At 43.3% G+C, this 12700-nt stretch overlaps 1 protein-coding gene across 3 annotated transcripts in view; it reads left to right on the forward strand.

The window, feature by feature from the left end:
* Window positions 1-294: 294 nt before the first annotated feature.
* Window positions 295-12700, forward strand: part of RNF182 (ring finger protein 182) — a 33067-nt gene continuing 20661 nt past the window's right edge. For 2 of the 3 annotated variants that reach the window (XM_087764328.1, XM_087764336.1), the window contains exons 1-2: window positions 1438-1639; window positions 8004-8133. The gene's annotated coding sequence lies outside the window, so the exon portion shown is untranslated. Of the gene's footprint in view, window positions 703-1437; window positions 1640-8003; window positions 8134-12700 lie in introns of those variants that run through there. The other variant, XM_087764347.1, reaches the window with a different exon arrangement.

The raw sequence follows: 12700 nt of genomic DNA on the forward strand, positions 1-12700 counted from the left end.
ATGGTGACCCCCTGTCTTTCGTACCCAACCTTCTGTCTCCCTCATTGCTGTCATTGTCATTTGGCTGTGTTACAGTCTGCCAGCAGTTCTGCTGTAAGCTGTGCTGTTTTGTGAAGAGCGCCTGTTGGGGGGTCTTTCTTGTCTTTGGCAAACTCTTCCTAAAGAGTATTTTCTGCAGTCTGCCAGCAGCTCTTGGCATAGATTTGTCAGCTCACAATGACTTGCAGTGCTGATACTTAATAGTCATCCCCTGTAGCTTAGCAGTGGCAGTAGCTGAGATGGATAACGCAGCCTCCGAGTTGCACCTTGCATGTTGGGTTTCTTCTGTCTGGCAAACTTGGAAGGCCAATTTAATCAATATAAACCAGGGAAAGAGAAAAGGAGAGATCCATCTTGCACTTTGAAGGATGTTTTATCAACTTTACTACTACTGAGAGAGAGAATAAGAATGTTTCAGGGAGAAAAATTAGAAGAGAATAGATTCAACAAACCGATACCACTGAGCCTTCAGTGGACAAGGAGGAAAAGAAGAAGAGAGACGGGACTGCCTCAGCTTTTGTCAGCCGTGCCAAGTACGGAGAAGGACGTAAAGATGGGTGTCCGTGACACACCGCAGGCTGTTGCTGTAGGAAAACATGCCATCCCCCAGACTCAGGATAACGCAACGAGGACCCTGAATCTCCTACGCGTCAGGACGCAATGGTATCTCCCCCCCACCTGGCCGCTTTACCCTGCTCCATTCTCAGCCTTTCCCTCCTCTTCCTTCCCACCACCTGCGTTTCCCTTCCCGCTTGCTACCCGCACAGCACCCAGGACAACGGGCCCTACTCCTCCTCGTCCCTTAGGGCCTGCTGCACCAAACGAAATGCACCACAGCAGACAAAAACCCCACCGCGCCCTTGGGTCTCGCTTCAGCGACCACGAGCCACTGTCCGGAGGGGTCCCACCAGCAAGTTCCCACAGAAAAGCAGTTCCTCACCAGAGGATGTGGAGCTAAATCACTTTTACAAAATGAAATGCTGTTGCTAAAAAAGTTTGGTCCTGGGTTTGTGGGTTTTTTTGTGGCGGTGCTCCGGGGCCAAGCGGGCTGCAAAGGCAGGAGGGCAGGAGCGGGAGTCCAGGTCAACCCCCGCCATTTTGTGGTGTGGGCGCTCCCTGGGTCCCCGCTGCCCCGGGGTCGGCTCTGGGAGCGGGCGAGTGTGAGCGTACCCCGTGTGTGTTTTGGGGGGAAGTCTCCCTGAGGAGGCGGCGGCCCCCCTGTGAGCCATAGGGCTCCATCCCGGCCCGGGGAAGCAGGTTGAGGTGAGGGCGGCGAGACGCCTTCCCACCCCCAGGGCTGGGCTGGGCTGGGCGGTGCCGGGGGCTGGCTGCAGGCGGAGGAGGAGGAGGAGGAGGAAGAGGCCGGGATATTCGTGAATGAACGGCTCCCTCCTCACCCCACACCTCCGCCCGGCTGCCGCCTCCCTCCCGCCACTCGCCGGTGTCGCTTCGAGGCGCAGCCAGTTTCTATAGCGACGGCGCTGGTCCGCGGCTCTTCCGAGTAGTAACAAAGAGGGCTTCCCGCTGCCGGGCCGGGGCTGAGGGGCGACGAGGCTTCCTCTCCCGAAGACCCCCCGCCTGGCTGCGGCGCCCCAGACAGGTACGGAGCGAGGGGCTCCCCGGCCGCCGCCCGCCCCCGCCGCGGCGGGGTGATCGCCATGCGGCCGCGGCGCCCCCGGCCGCCGGGTGAGGGCTGCGGGAGAGGCTCCCCCGCGGGCCAGGCGGCGGCGGGCGTCGCCTGAGGCGCGGCCCGGGGCGGCGGCGGGCGGCTGAGGGGGGAGAGGGGGAGGCGTCCGTCCCTCCGTCCGCGTCTGTGGCAACTGATGGAAGGCGGGGAGGGGTGCCGCGGGTACGCCCGAGGCGGCCCCGCTCCGACTTCGCCGCGGCAGGGCCGGGGGCACCGGGGCGGTTCAGCTCCCGGGTAAGCGCCGCTCGCCGGGGCGGGCCGGGCCCGGCAGGTCGGGTCGCCTCGCCTCGCCTCGCCTCGCCCCCGGGCGGCGGCCTCAGGGGAGCGGTACGGGAGGGCTCCGCGCCCCGGGCTGCAACCGGTGGGCTTGGCTTTCCCTCTCCGCCGGGGGCAGCGCTTCCCCTCCTCAATTAGGATTACCCTTGATAACAGTAATTTTATTATTGTTGTTGTTGTTGTTATAAAAATATGCTTTGCCCCCCTGGAAATCTTGGGGTTACAAAGTTTAATTTGTTCAGCTTTATAAAGTAATGTTGAATAGGATGAGAGCTTTAAAATGCGCTATTTATTTAAAAAAAAATAATTGTAAAGCATTGGTATTGAAGAGTAATCAAGAAATTACAGCTTGTTTTTAGGAGTAAGTGTACCAGAAGGTTTTATGTGAAAGGAGTCTGTAGCTGTCAGAGTCAGCCTAGCTCGTTAGAAGAGAGAGGTAAGGTGAGGTGGTAGAGATGATAAAACCTCACGCGTTTGGTTATCTCGGGCAACCAAGGCTAGTCAAGAATTAGCCACCCTTGGCTCTTGAGATACTAATGTCAGAGGGTCGATGGGAAGGTCATTAGGACAGTTGCCTGAGAGCTCTTTGTAGTGGTCGTATGAATAACATCTGAATCGTAGTGGCTGTGTGAATAACCATGCATTTCAGCAGAAGTTTAAAATTCAGGGCAACTTCCCAATGATAACAGGACGACTGACCTTGCATGATGAGGTCCTAAGGAGCAGCCATTATGGTTTGTTGCTGAGTGATTTAGGAAATAACTAGTTGATGGGCCAAGGCAAAATTGTACAGTGACATGTATGCAGCCAGCAGGATGCTCTAGGTGGGAATCTTCTTGGATGTGAACAAGGAAAAAAAAAAAAGGAAATATTATGTGAGATGAGTGTGGCTATCATAGTTATTGAGTAGGTGGACAAGAATTGAAATTTTAAGTAATATGTAATCTAAATATCAGATTATTTGAGTTTTAAAACACTATGCGTGAGGAAATATCAGGGTATCGGAACCCAAAGGCTAAGTATTGACTAAGTTTGAGAGGTATATATAAATAATGACTGTTAAATGAAAAGCGGAGCTACCAATACTATTTAAGTAAATGTGAAAATATGTTACAGGTTGGAAAGAGAAGATACAACTCTCTTCAGCAATCATGAATATAAGTGGCATATAAAATGGAGACAGGCTTCTCTTGCAAGAGATGTATAACTGAACTTAAGTTTTAAATGAGCGTTAATCAAGGTTAAACTTTTCTCAATATAAAATTTAAATGAGAAATATCATAGCAATAGGTACAGTGGAATTCAAATCTAGTTTGTTAAAAACAACCAAAAAAAAACCCGTGGAATGTCTTACTTACGTTGATTGCTGTGTTTTGCCCAGTGTTTATAAGTGTTTGTCCTTTGCTTCTTTCAGAAATGTCACAACAGTTGTTTTGCTGGAAAAGTTATAACCTTCTGAATGACCTGTTTTTCATGCAACACTGAAAAGCAAACTCTTGAATTTGTTAAACGTGTAAAAATGGAGACCTCAGATTAGTTTAGCATGATGGAAAATAGCATTTCAAGACCATACTCTGGGCTATCTGAAATTGAATGCACCTAGCAGGAAATAAAAGGTCAGCTGTGTATAATAAAGACCTGGGGACTTCTATTCCCTTAGCTCCATGGCAGAGAATGAGAAACCACAGAATTCAATACAATCTTGCCCTAAAAGCTAAAGGGATAGGCAAAATATTTATGGTTACGCTGCCATGTGACATTTCAGTCCTGAAATTGTTTCATGTGGAACAGTCGCAAACTCCGCTTGATGAAGTTTATCAGAGGAAAAAACAATGTAGTAGTTGAGGCAGTACCAGGAAAGAACAAGATAGGTTGCTGTAGGTATGTCCCATAGCATAGCCTGACATGTATAAGGGCTTCTAATGGTCTGAACAGTTCTAGCACTTAGATCACTCTCTCATAGTGTCATTTCACACCTTTCTGATGCTCCTCAGTCCGGACTAGGTTTATAGGAAGCCTGTTCTCAAACTGTCATGAAAGCATCCTCTAAAGCCGTGTGCTCTGTACAGTGATACAGGGCCACTGCCGGAGTCTGCTCACCAGTATTCCTCTTGCTTTAATCAGTATGAGTTTAACATGTTTGTCTATATCCTAGGTTTGATGACTCTCCGTTAAATGTTTTTCTGGAGATGTATGTGTGCTTGCTGTAACCAGCAGCTATTTCAAATATACAGGGACACTTATCACCTGCTGTCTAGAGGCTGTGATTTCAGTCCTTCCAGCAAGGTTGCTAAGGAGTATTAGAGATCCTTGAAGAGCAAACCTCAGGAAGTTCCCCTGTGGCCTTTGCACTTGCTGTGTGCTGAAGCGCTTCCTATCCAATATAAACTACTGTTCTGACAGTAATATAGATGGGCAGATGTGTACCTTAGAGTAGTGCAACATGATAATTGTGACTTTCTAGTATAAAGCAAACATTTGCAAGTGTGAGAGTGCTGTAGTAAGCTGCAAAGAGCTCAGGCCTCCTGGAAATGTACCTTGGGTTTCAAATTAATTTGCAAACACACATAAAAAAGTATAAGATGTGCAGCTTTTAACCTACTACAGCTCTACAATTTTTTAAACCCAGTCCTCTGTGGTTGCATTCAGCTTGGTTTTCCTGCAGACATGATGCAGCATAGCAGTTTAGGCACAATAAATACCATAATTAAGCATACCTTTCCTTTGACCATTTTATCTTTTTCACTATAGACAGGTGAATCCAATTTTTCAGATCTGATGGTGCCTTGCAGCTAAATTATTTTGAAATGAAGGGATGTTCATGTGGGGGTTTAACTTTGGTAAACTTCCAAATGGATGGAAGTCTTAAAGACTTCTGTCTTCAGACTTAATAATTAACTCTCCAGACAAGATCTATGCAAACATTCAGTAAAAGTTTAAATTACACAGCAGCAATTTAAATTTAGTCCATGTAGTGTGAAAACCTGACATGCTCCAGCATCTCCAGAGTGTTGAGCGGAGACTTGAAATTCATTAAAGGTTTGCCTGGTATCTCTTGCCATTTTCAGGAAATTTAGCCAAAGTGTAGCAAAGTTGTGGTTCTCTGAAAGACTCAGGTTCACAAGTGTTTTCTAGATATGTATTCCATTTTGAAAGTAGCATCTATAAAGATTACTACTGGTGGTGCTGCCACGTTCAGAAACTGGGGGAGGGATGGGGATGGACTGTCTTATCTCTCAGCTTTCCTTCCTCAGTTAGGAGTTGTCCAAGTTATTAGCAGAAGTGGCAGCCTGGCAGAAAGAAAAGGGTGTGACAATCTGGGCTTGAGAATGGCTGTAGGGAAATCTGAAAAAAACTGAAGGTGTATGGGACTGCGGCGAGGAACAAGGTGGGGTTTGATGTGCAGCCCGTGGTGGAGACGTAGCCCTGGAGTCAAGGGGTATGGTGGGGTGGGAGAGAGTTACCTGGGGCTGGTATGAGGAGTCAGGTTGAGATGGGGCTGGGACTAGGACAGGCTGGTGGACACCTGGCCAGGAAAATCTGTAGGTATTAGACTGTGTACTCCAGTTCCTCCCAGTGTATGGCCCAGTTAGGGGATGAAGGCTTCATTTACACCCCCTTTTGTAAGCTTTCAAGCCTTCATCAGCAATATCTGTGGCAAAAGGCGTTGGTCAGGAAACCCAAACCTTTCCATAATAGTTTCGGGGCAGGTGGTGTTCCAGGCAGGGGAACTTGTCTTGGCAGGCAGTTCACAGCAAAGAAAGAAAACTCCCGTTTCAGATGATAGATGGATAGCCAGTCTGTAAATCTCAGGCAGGAGATGTCCTCCTGTGAACAGAAAGGAAATATTCCCCCCGTGGTGACTCACAAGCCGTGACCTGATCAGAGGCTGCTTGAAAAAGCATCTGACCTTGAAGCTTCTACTGCAGAATAGCTTTATGTGAAAGTATGGCTTGACCCCTGAGGAGCTACCCTGCAGGTGTTTACCAAGAACCTGCAGAAGCCATTTGCCTCCTAATACGTGATGGGGGAGCTGGAGTATCTCCCCAGTCATATTCTGTGGTGGAAACAAACCTACTCAAACCTCAAGCTGATACTGGCCTTTCACCCTTTAAACAATTCCTACAAGTAACTCTCAAAAAAGCTGGAAAAGGCCTGCCAGTGCTTCTTCCACTATTGGAAATATTTAGCTTATTTAACTAGAATTTTATAAACACCTTAAGCAGAAATTTTCGGTAGTGTTTGAATCACCCTTTGTCCAGGTGGCGTGTTGTATAACATGCGTGTGTAATGAGGGCTTTTATCTTCCTGTATCTTTTTCAGTTCACTGAATTACACTCAGATGCTGTTAAAGTGACAGCCAAACGAAAGTCGATGAAGAAAGAAACTGTGCTGTGTTTGGTGCTAGGTTTAAATAGTGTACAATGAGTGAGTTGTGGAGCCACAAATTAAACAATGAGAATAAAACAAAGCTTCACTAAATAACCACCAACTGTCTCACATGCTCAATGAAGCTTCCTGTGGAAGAAAATGATGTGTGATTGTATGATTAAAACCGCATTGTAATATATATATTCAATAGAAAGCTGATGTTTTGTAACGCTCCAGTACTTGGCTTTGCTTTCAGTATATTACAGACATTTTACTGTGTCCGCTAAATCAAAGAGCACTTTTGTACCTGATGCTTTATTCCTGTAATCAAGTTGCCTCTTATTCTCTGATAAGCTAAACAGATTGAGCTCTTCAAAGCCTTCACTGGAATGAGTTTTATTCAGCTCCTAAATAATTTTTTTTGTGACTGATCTCACTGTTTCTGTGAGAAACTGTCCAATCGTTCAATATGCTTTATAGAATGTGAACATCAGAACTGTGCAAAATCTCTTAGTTTGACTCTTGCCAAAGTATAAATGGTAATGGTATCTAGAGGTAAAAAGCAGCTGTGTTCCCCTCCTCACCCACCCCATCTTGCTTAATCCATGTTGCTAAGATCTCGTACCCAGTTATTTGTCCTCTGTGACTTCTATATTCTTTCAGATTATTTGTTTTCCATTAGGTAGTTTCCCATTCTCAAGGACTGGTTTGATAATTCCAGACTCTGTATCTGGTTGTATTCAGGTGCATTTTGTTTGAATGAGCCTGATTTGCCAAGTAATCCTGTCCTCTTAATTATTTACTGTTCTGCCAAATTTTTGTGCAATCCATACAATTCATCAGAAGTTATATTTCCTTCGAGTCCACTGGTGAAAACACTTATTAGCCTAGTCCTCAGCCCACCCTTTAAAACATGCCTATTTGATGATCCCTTCTGGCAGGCATTAGTGGAGAAATGTCTGAATTTTTAATCTACATGCTTCATTCACAGTGTGAGTTAGGTACCCAGCGTATGGGCATAGTCATACCTTTCTCTATAGCAGTCTGATACAATAACAATGCAACTAGAAAGTACTTTAATGTTAAAGAGCAATGCTATTTTCTTTTGTTAATTCCTCATTTTGTTTTTATCACTTCAGCAAAGTTGTTGTTAGGTAGAAGTGCTCTCTGCATTTTTGAATATTCTAATGTATTTCTCCTTTCTGTTCCCTCCATGGCAGATGTGAAGTTGTCTTATCCTCCCTGTAGGTCTCTGAGATACGTCCTTGATGTTTGTTCTATTAAGTTCAAGGTCAACACCTTGAATAATGCTTGTTAAGTAAAGGGAAATGAAATATTATCTTACTAGTCAGATCTATCTAAAAAGACCAAAAGGGAGAGCGCCTTCTGACTGTATAGCTTATGTTATTCTTCATTGGCCATTCAGTGGTATTTTACACTTGAGAAGATGGGTACTTGCTCATTTAAAGATCAGCTAACAATGAAAAATTTCATTTCTGGCCTTCTCTGTCTTCTAAAAACTAGGAACAAGTATCTATCCAGCAAGATAAAAACTGCCCTCTTTATACGGTAAGTTTCTCTTAGCCTGAAATATTAACACCTTAATTGTAAAATACCATGTCTCCCACAGGACAAAGGGAGAACAGAGAACATACCACCGATGAATCATCTGGTTTTTGTTATCAGTCATTCAGACACGTTGGTGATGGACGGATGAATAGATTGAGCCCAGAGCCGTAAGCCAGCTTGGCAGCTGGCAGGTAAGTCCCTGGAAGCTCACCAAAATGCTTTCTCAAGCATCACATCTCTATTTTACGTGTTGTATTTTGCCAAATCATATCCTAGAATATAAAGTATCTTCTTAAGACAGTAGGATCACACTTAAGCATACATCTACTTTCAGTGGAACTTAAGCATGTACATACTTGCACATGTAGGGATCCGGAGAAGGATATTTTCTTGGATGGGAAAATAGAGAAACAGCTCTTAAAAGACTTACAAGGCTGAAAATCAATGGTGTGCAGGTGATGTAAAAACAAAGTAATAATATTGCTTATCGATGGATAACGCAAAAATCCCAAATGAACTAAGTTTCCAGTAAATCTTATGTCATCCGTCTCTTAAGAATAAATGAAACTCTTACATGACTGCTTTGCCCGTCTGTGTCATCTGACAAGCAAGTTAAAGCATTTTATAACCCTGGAATGGAGAAACATTGAGTCCAATGGTGTGCTACCTTCCCCTGGTACATCTCCCAAGATAGCTTGTCCCACAGTAGTGTGCTGTGCTTATGGATCTGCCAACATTTGCATTATGAAGCTTCTTTTTATGAATTTATTGTAACATGGCCAAAACATTTGCTTCATGCTGAAGTGTGTTTTTTTAGGGACTGAGGATAATTTTCAGTGTGTTCATCAGTGTAAATATCAGGCTTCGTTAACACATGTTGACATAGTCTTATTAAAATATGAATTCTCATTGACTTTGGGACAGGGAGGAGGGAGGCATGTCATGATAACATGCAGAAAAGAAACCTTCTGGGGTTCTTCTTTTTAATGCAGTTGTGTTATTTGGATATGGCTATGAATAAGCTGAACAGCCTTCTGAACTTCATTCCCTGTTAAAAATTAAGTCGTCTGTCTATTTTTCTGTTACAGTAAAATTATTCATAAAAAGAAATGTCAGTAGTGCCAGTCTTGTAATTTGTTTTTAGTTTTAATAACATTAATATGATGCTTGACTCACTGTTTGTCATGTATATAGATAGCTCATATAGTGTGTGTGTATTTAAAATTCTGTAGGTCTCTTGAGAGGATAACAGCTTTTCTGTAGTTCTAGTCCACAAGCACACTCACACATGTGCACACACACATATTTATATATGCTACCCTCTCAAGAGAGCTATAATATTTTAAATTATGCAAATATGCACACATGTATATTTATATTTGCCAGATAGATCAAGGGTGTAAATTGACATCACAGATCCATGTGTGGAAATTGCCTGGATACAGTGCTGTAAATTACTGTACAAACAAGTTCATCCCTGTCACCTTTTGTTTGCCTGTTGCTCAAGGAAGAGAAATAATTTCACACAATGTGATCAGTAAAGAGCAGCTGTGGACATAATTCTATGCAGGTGTCCAAAAAAGAAGTATCTATCCACTGACTGTAAAATAGTAACAAACAATCCTGCTGCATATTTGATGCCTCCTCCTCTTTCCTGCTTCACTCTGCACCTCTTTCAATAGCAGTGTTGTGTCTTTATGCTGAGTTTTGTCACACCTTGTTTCATTTATGATCTTGTCTGTCTGAGTACAGAAAAGCCAGCATAATTGAAACAGATATTTTTTTAAAAGGTGTTTCAAAGAGTTATCCTAGATGTTTTATTTTGCTGCTCACACACTAGCAACCAAAGCACTGATAAAGAGCAAAAAGAAGCCTGCAATAATGCTGTGACAAATAACTCCTGGGAAACAAAAAAAAGAAAATATAGAGTGATCAGCACATGACTGTCTGTATTGAAAAGTAAGGTTAATATCATGCCATTACTTCTGGCCCAGAGCGGTTTTGATCATGTTTGAAGACTTACATTTATCTTGGGACGTTTGGAGAATTGGCAGGGGGCGGCTTCAATCAACATTTGCTTTGATGTTTGTATATGCATAAAATTAAAATTCAAGTGCATATGTGTGTGTTAGAGTAAGGCACATAGCTGATGGATTAGTTTCATTATTTGTTGTTAAAACGTTAGCAGTATCTTTGATGGACAGGATGCAATACAGCCTTTGCTGTGCAGAATTTAGGGTCTAAACAGACAGAAGTGCAGCAGGTAGGGTATGTCAGAAAATTCCAGAGAAAGAGATGAATATTATTTGGCATCACTCTTCAGTCAAAAATGCGTTGGAATGGTTTGCTGGGTTTTGTGGGGGTTTTTGTTTGGTTTGGTTTTGGTTTTTTTATGGTAGGAAAGATGGAAGATATGGGTCTTTGGGGAAGAAATATGAATTAGGAGTGGGATTTCTGGACTGGCGTGTGGATGGGAGTGAATTTCTAGCCTGACAGCATGCCTGTTAAAATACCTAGCTTTGCACTACCAGTACACACTGCAATGTTTAGATCAAATTTTCTAGAGAATACACTGAAGGAGTGTGGAGCGCTCAGATAATAGGCAAAGTCTGAGAGACTTGTAGGAAAAAAAGTCAAACTGAACACGCATATTGCAAGATCACATTGTTCTGAAAGGAGAAACAAATCTTGGGAAAGCAATTTCATCAGCATTCATAGCACTAAGCAGTGGCACAGTTCCTGCGAAGCCTGTTCCAGAAATGATGTCATTTGTCCACCGTGACATGCTAGGCCACTCAGACTGGCACACAAATACTGAGCAGCTGCCCCACACAAACCCGGTTGCATATCTCTAGCAAAAGAAAGACTCTAGTCAGAGGTATGAATGGTTATTCACCCATCCACAAAAAGAAATGCGGTGTGCCAGGCAGCAAACAGCAAGCATCATACATTCACTGATGAGCAAAGTTATAGTGGGAAAACCACAGGGAATTGTGTTGATAGGAAATGGGCAGATATTGGGGGTCTGTTCCGTTAAACCCCCTGGTTCCAGCGAGGACACTGACAAAGCTCACTTCCCGTGTACAGCTCCAGATGTCCGTGAAACTTTTTTTTCCCAATTTTTTTCTGTCACCTAAGCAAAGAATGGCACTGCCACTGACACACCAGAGGTGGTCCTTGGTCTGCTGGAGGTCTGAGAGGAAGGGAACTGATGTGGTATAGCGCTGCTCTGCCTCTCCACCATGCCAGCTGCCCTGGAAAGACTGAGGTTAAAAGTTGTGGCCATTGCATTCCTGCAGCTGGCTGTTAGGGTCTGGGATATGACAGGCAAGATATGCACAGGTCACACTAGTTTTGGAGTTTCTCTTAGTTACGTTTGGAACCAAAATGGGCTGTTGTTAAGGAATAGAAAAGCATAGAGACATCTTTGATCCCCTGCCTAGACGGAGTGAATTAGCTAAATGGTGAATATCTCGCATTGTGCAATCATTATTGTTCATCATTGTGACAGGCCGGAAAGAGCAAACATAATAATTAATACGAGGCATTGTGATAATGGCATTGTGTCCCAGCTTTAAATTGTTTAAACCGAGCTTCTGTTTTATTTAAGTAACTCCCTAATAATTCTGTTAAACCTTCAGTCTTGAATCAGCATTTAAAATAGAGACATCTTGTGTCCTCTGGCTGAAGTGGGCTTAGAAGTGGGGAATGTCTGTGTTTATATGTGTGTGTGTTACTCTTTCTCCCTCCATCAATATCCCTTTACAGTGCTGACTGTAGAGCACAGCTATGACTGAATATTTTCTTGAAACATCAGATAAAATTATCTAGCTAAAGATTATTGTACACATATGCTATTTGTAGATGAAAACATTAATTTATCAATATAATGTTCAAAGAAATTTATCGAGCTACTTTTCTTCTGCATTTTCAGAAATGCAGTGTTTTATTCCAGTTGAACAACAGTCACTAGAAACAGTATTCTACCTGATGCAGTTTCTTTTATGAGGAGATAGCAGTGCTCATTTTCAATGTGAAAATCGCAATTTCAGTTTTTATCCTGAAGTATCACGTATCTCTGTATTTTCCCCAATACATAGTAATGTATTTAGAAGCATGGAAGCATAGTATGTGAGGCAACACACTTCCTCCTGTAACCCTTCCCAGAAAATGCACTGTATGTTAGACCTGCTTTTGAAAATTGGAATCATCAAAAAAGTAATATATTATAAAGAAAATTACCTGAAAATGTGACCATTCATGTAAAAATATATACATATAAAATTTATCTTTATTTGATAGTGCAGTTCATGCATGATTCAAATAAAAGTAATCAACGGTCAGTCTTGTTTGTATGTTTCTTTTAATGTTTGTTCACAGTGCCATGAATGTGTAACGAATAGAAGCCCATGGCATATGGAATTTGCGTTAAGTGCCTTTGCTAAAACTGAGGACACTCCCTTAATGGCCAGCCTCATGTTCGAGGTAGAGAGGAGATTGCCACCCTCAGGGATGACTAGACCCCAAGCTATGACCCAGTTGGCAACTCCATATAGGTAAGGGGTAAAAAGTCATCTGCCAAACAGACTCAGAGAGAATTTAACAAATCTTGTAGCGGTAGCCAACGTTTCCAAGCAGGTATGCTCTTAGTTACGGGTTATGAAAGCCGAGGGGGTATTAAGCTAGCTTTGTTTCTCCAGAGCAGCACTGTGATCTGTACTGACTGTAGGCGGTAGATGTCAATGCTTGTCAAACCTC

The sequence above is a fragment of the Nipponia nippon genome, unplaced genomic scaffold, assembly GCF_047370975.1.
Source record: "Nipponia nippon isolate SJK-2023a ecotype South Korea unplaced genomic scaffold, ASM4737097v1 scaffold_1, whole genome shotgun sequence".
Taxonomy (NCBI): domain Eukaryota; kingdom Metazoa; phylum Chordata; class Aves; order Pelecaniformes; family Threskiornithidae; genus Nipponia; species Nipponia nippon.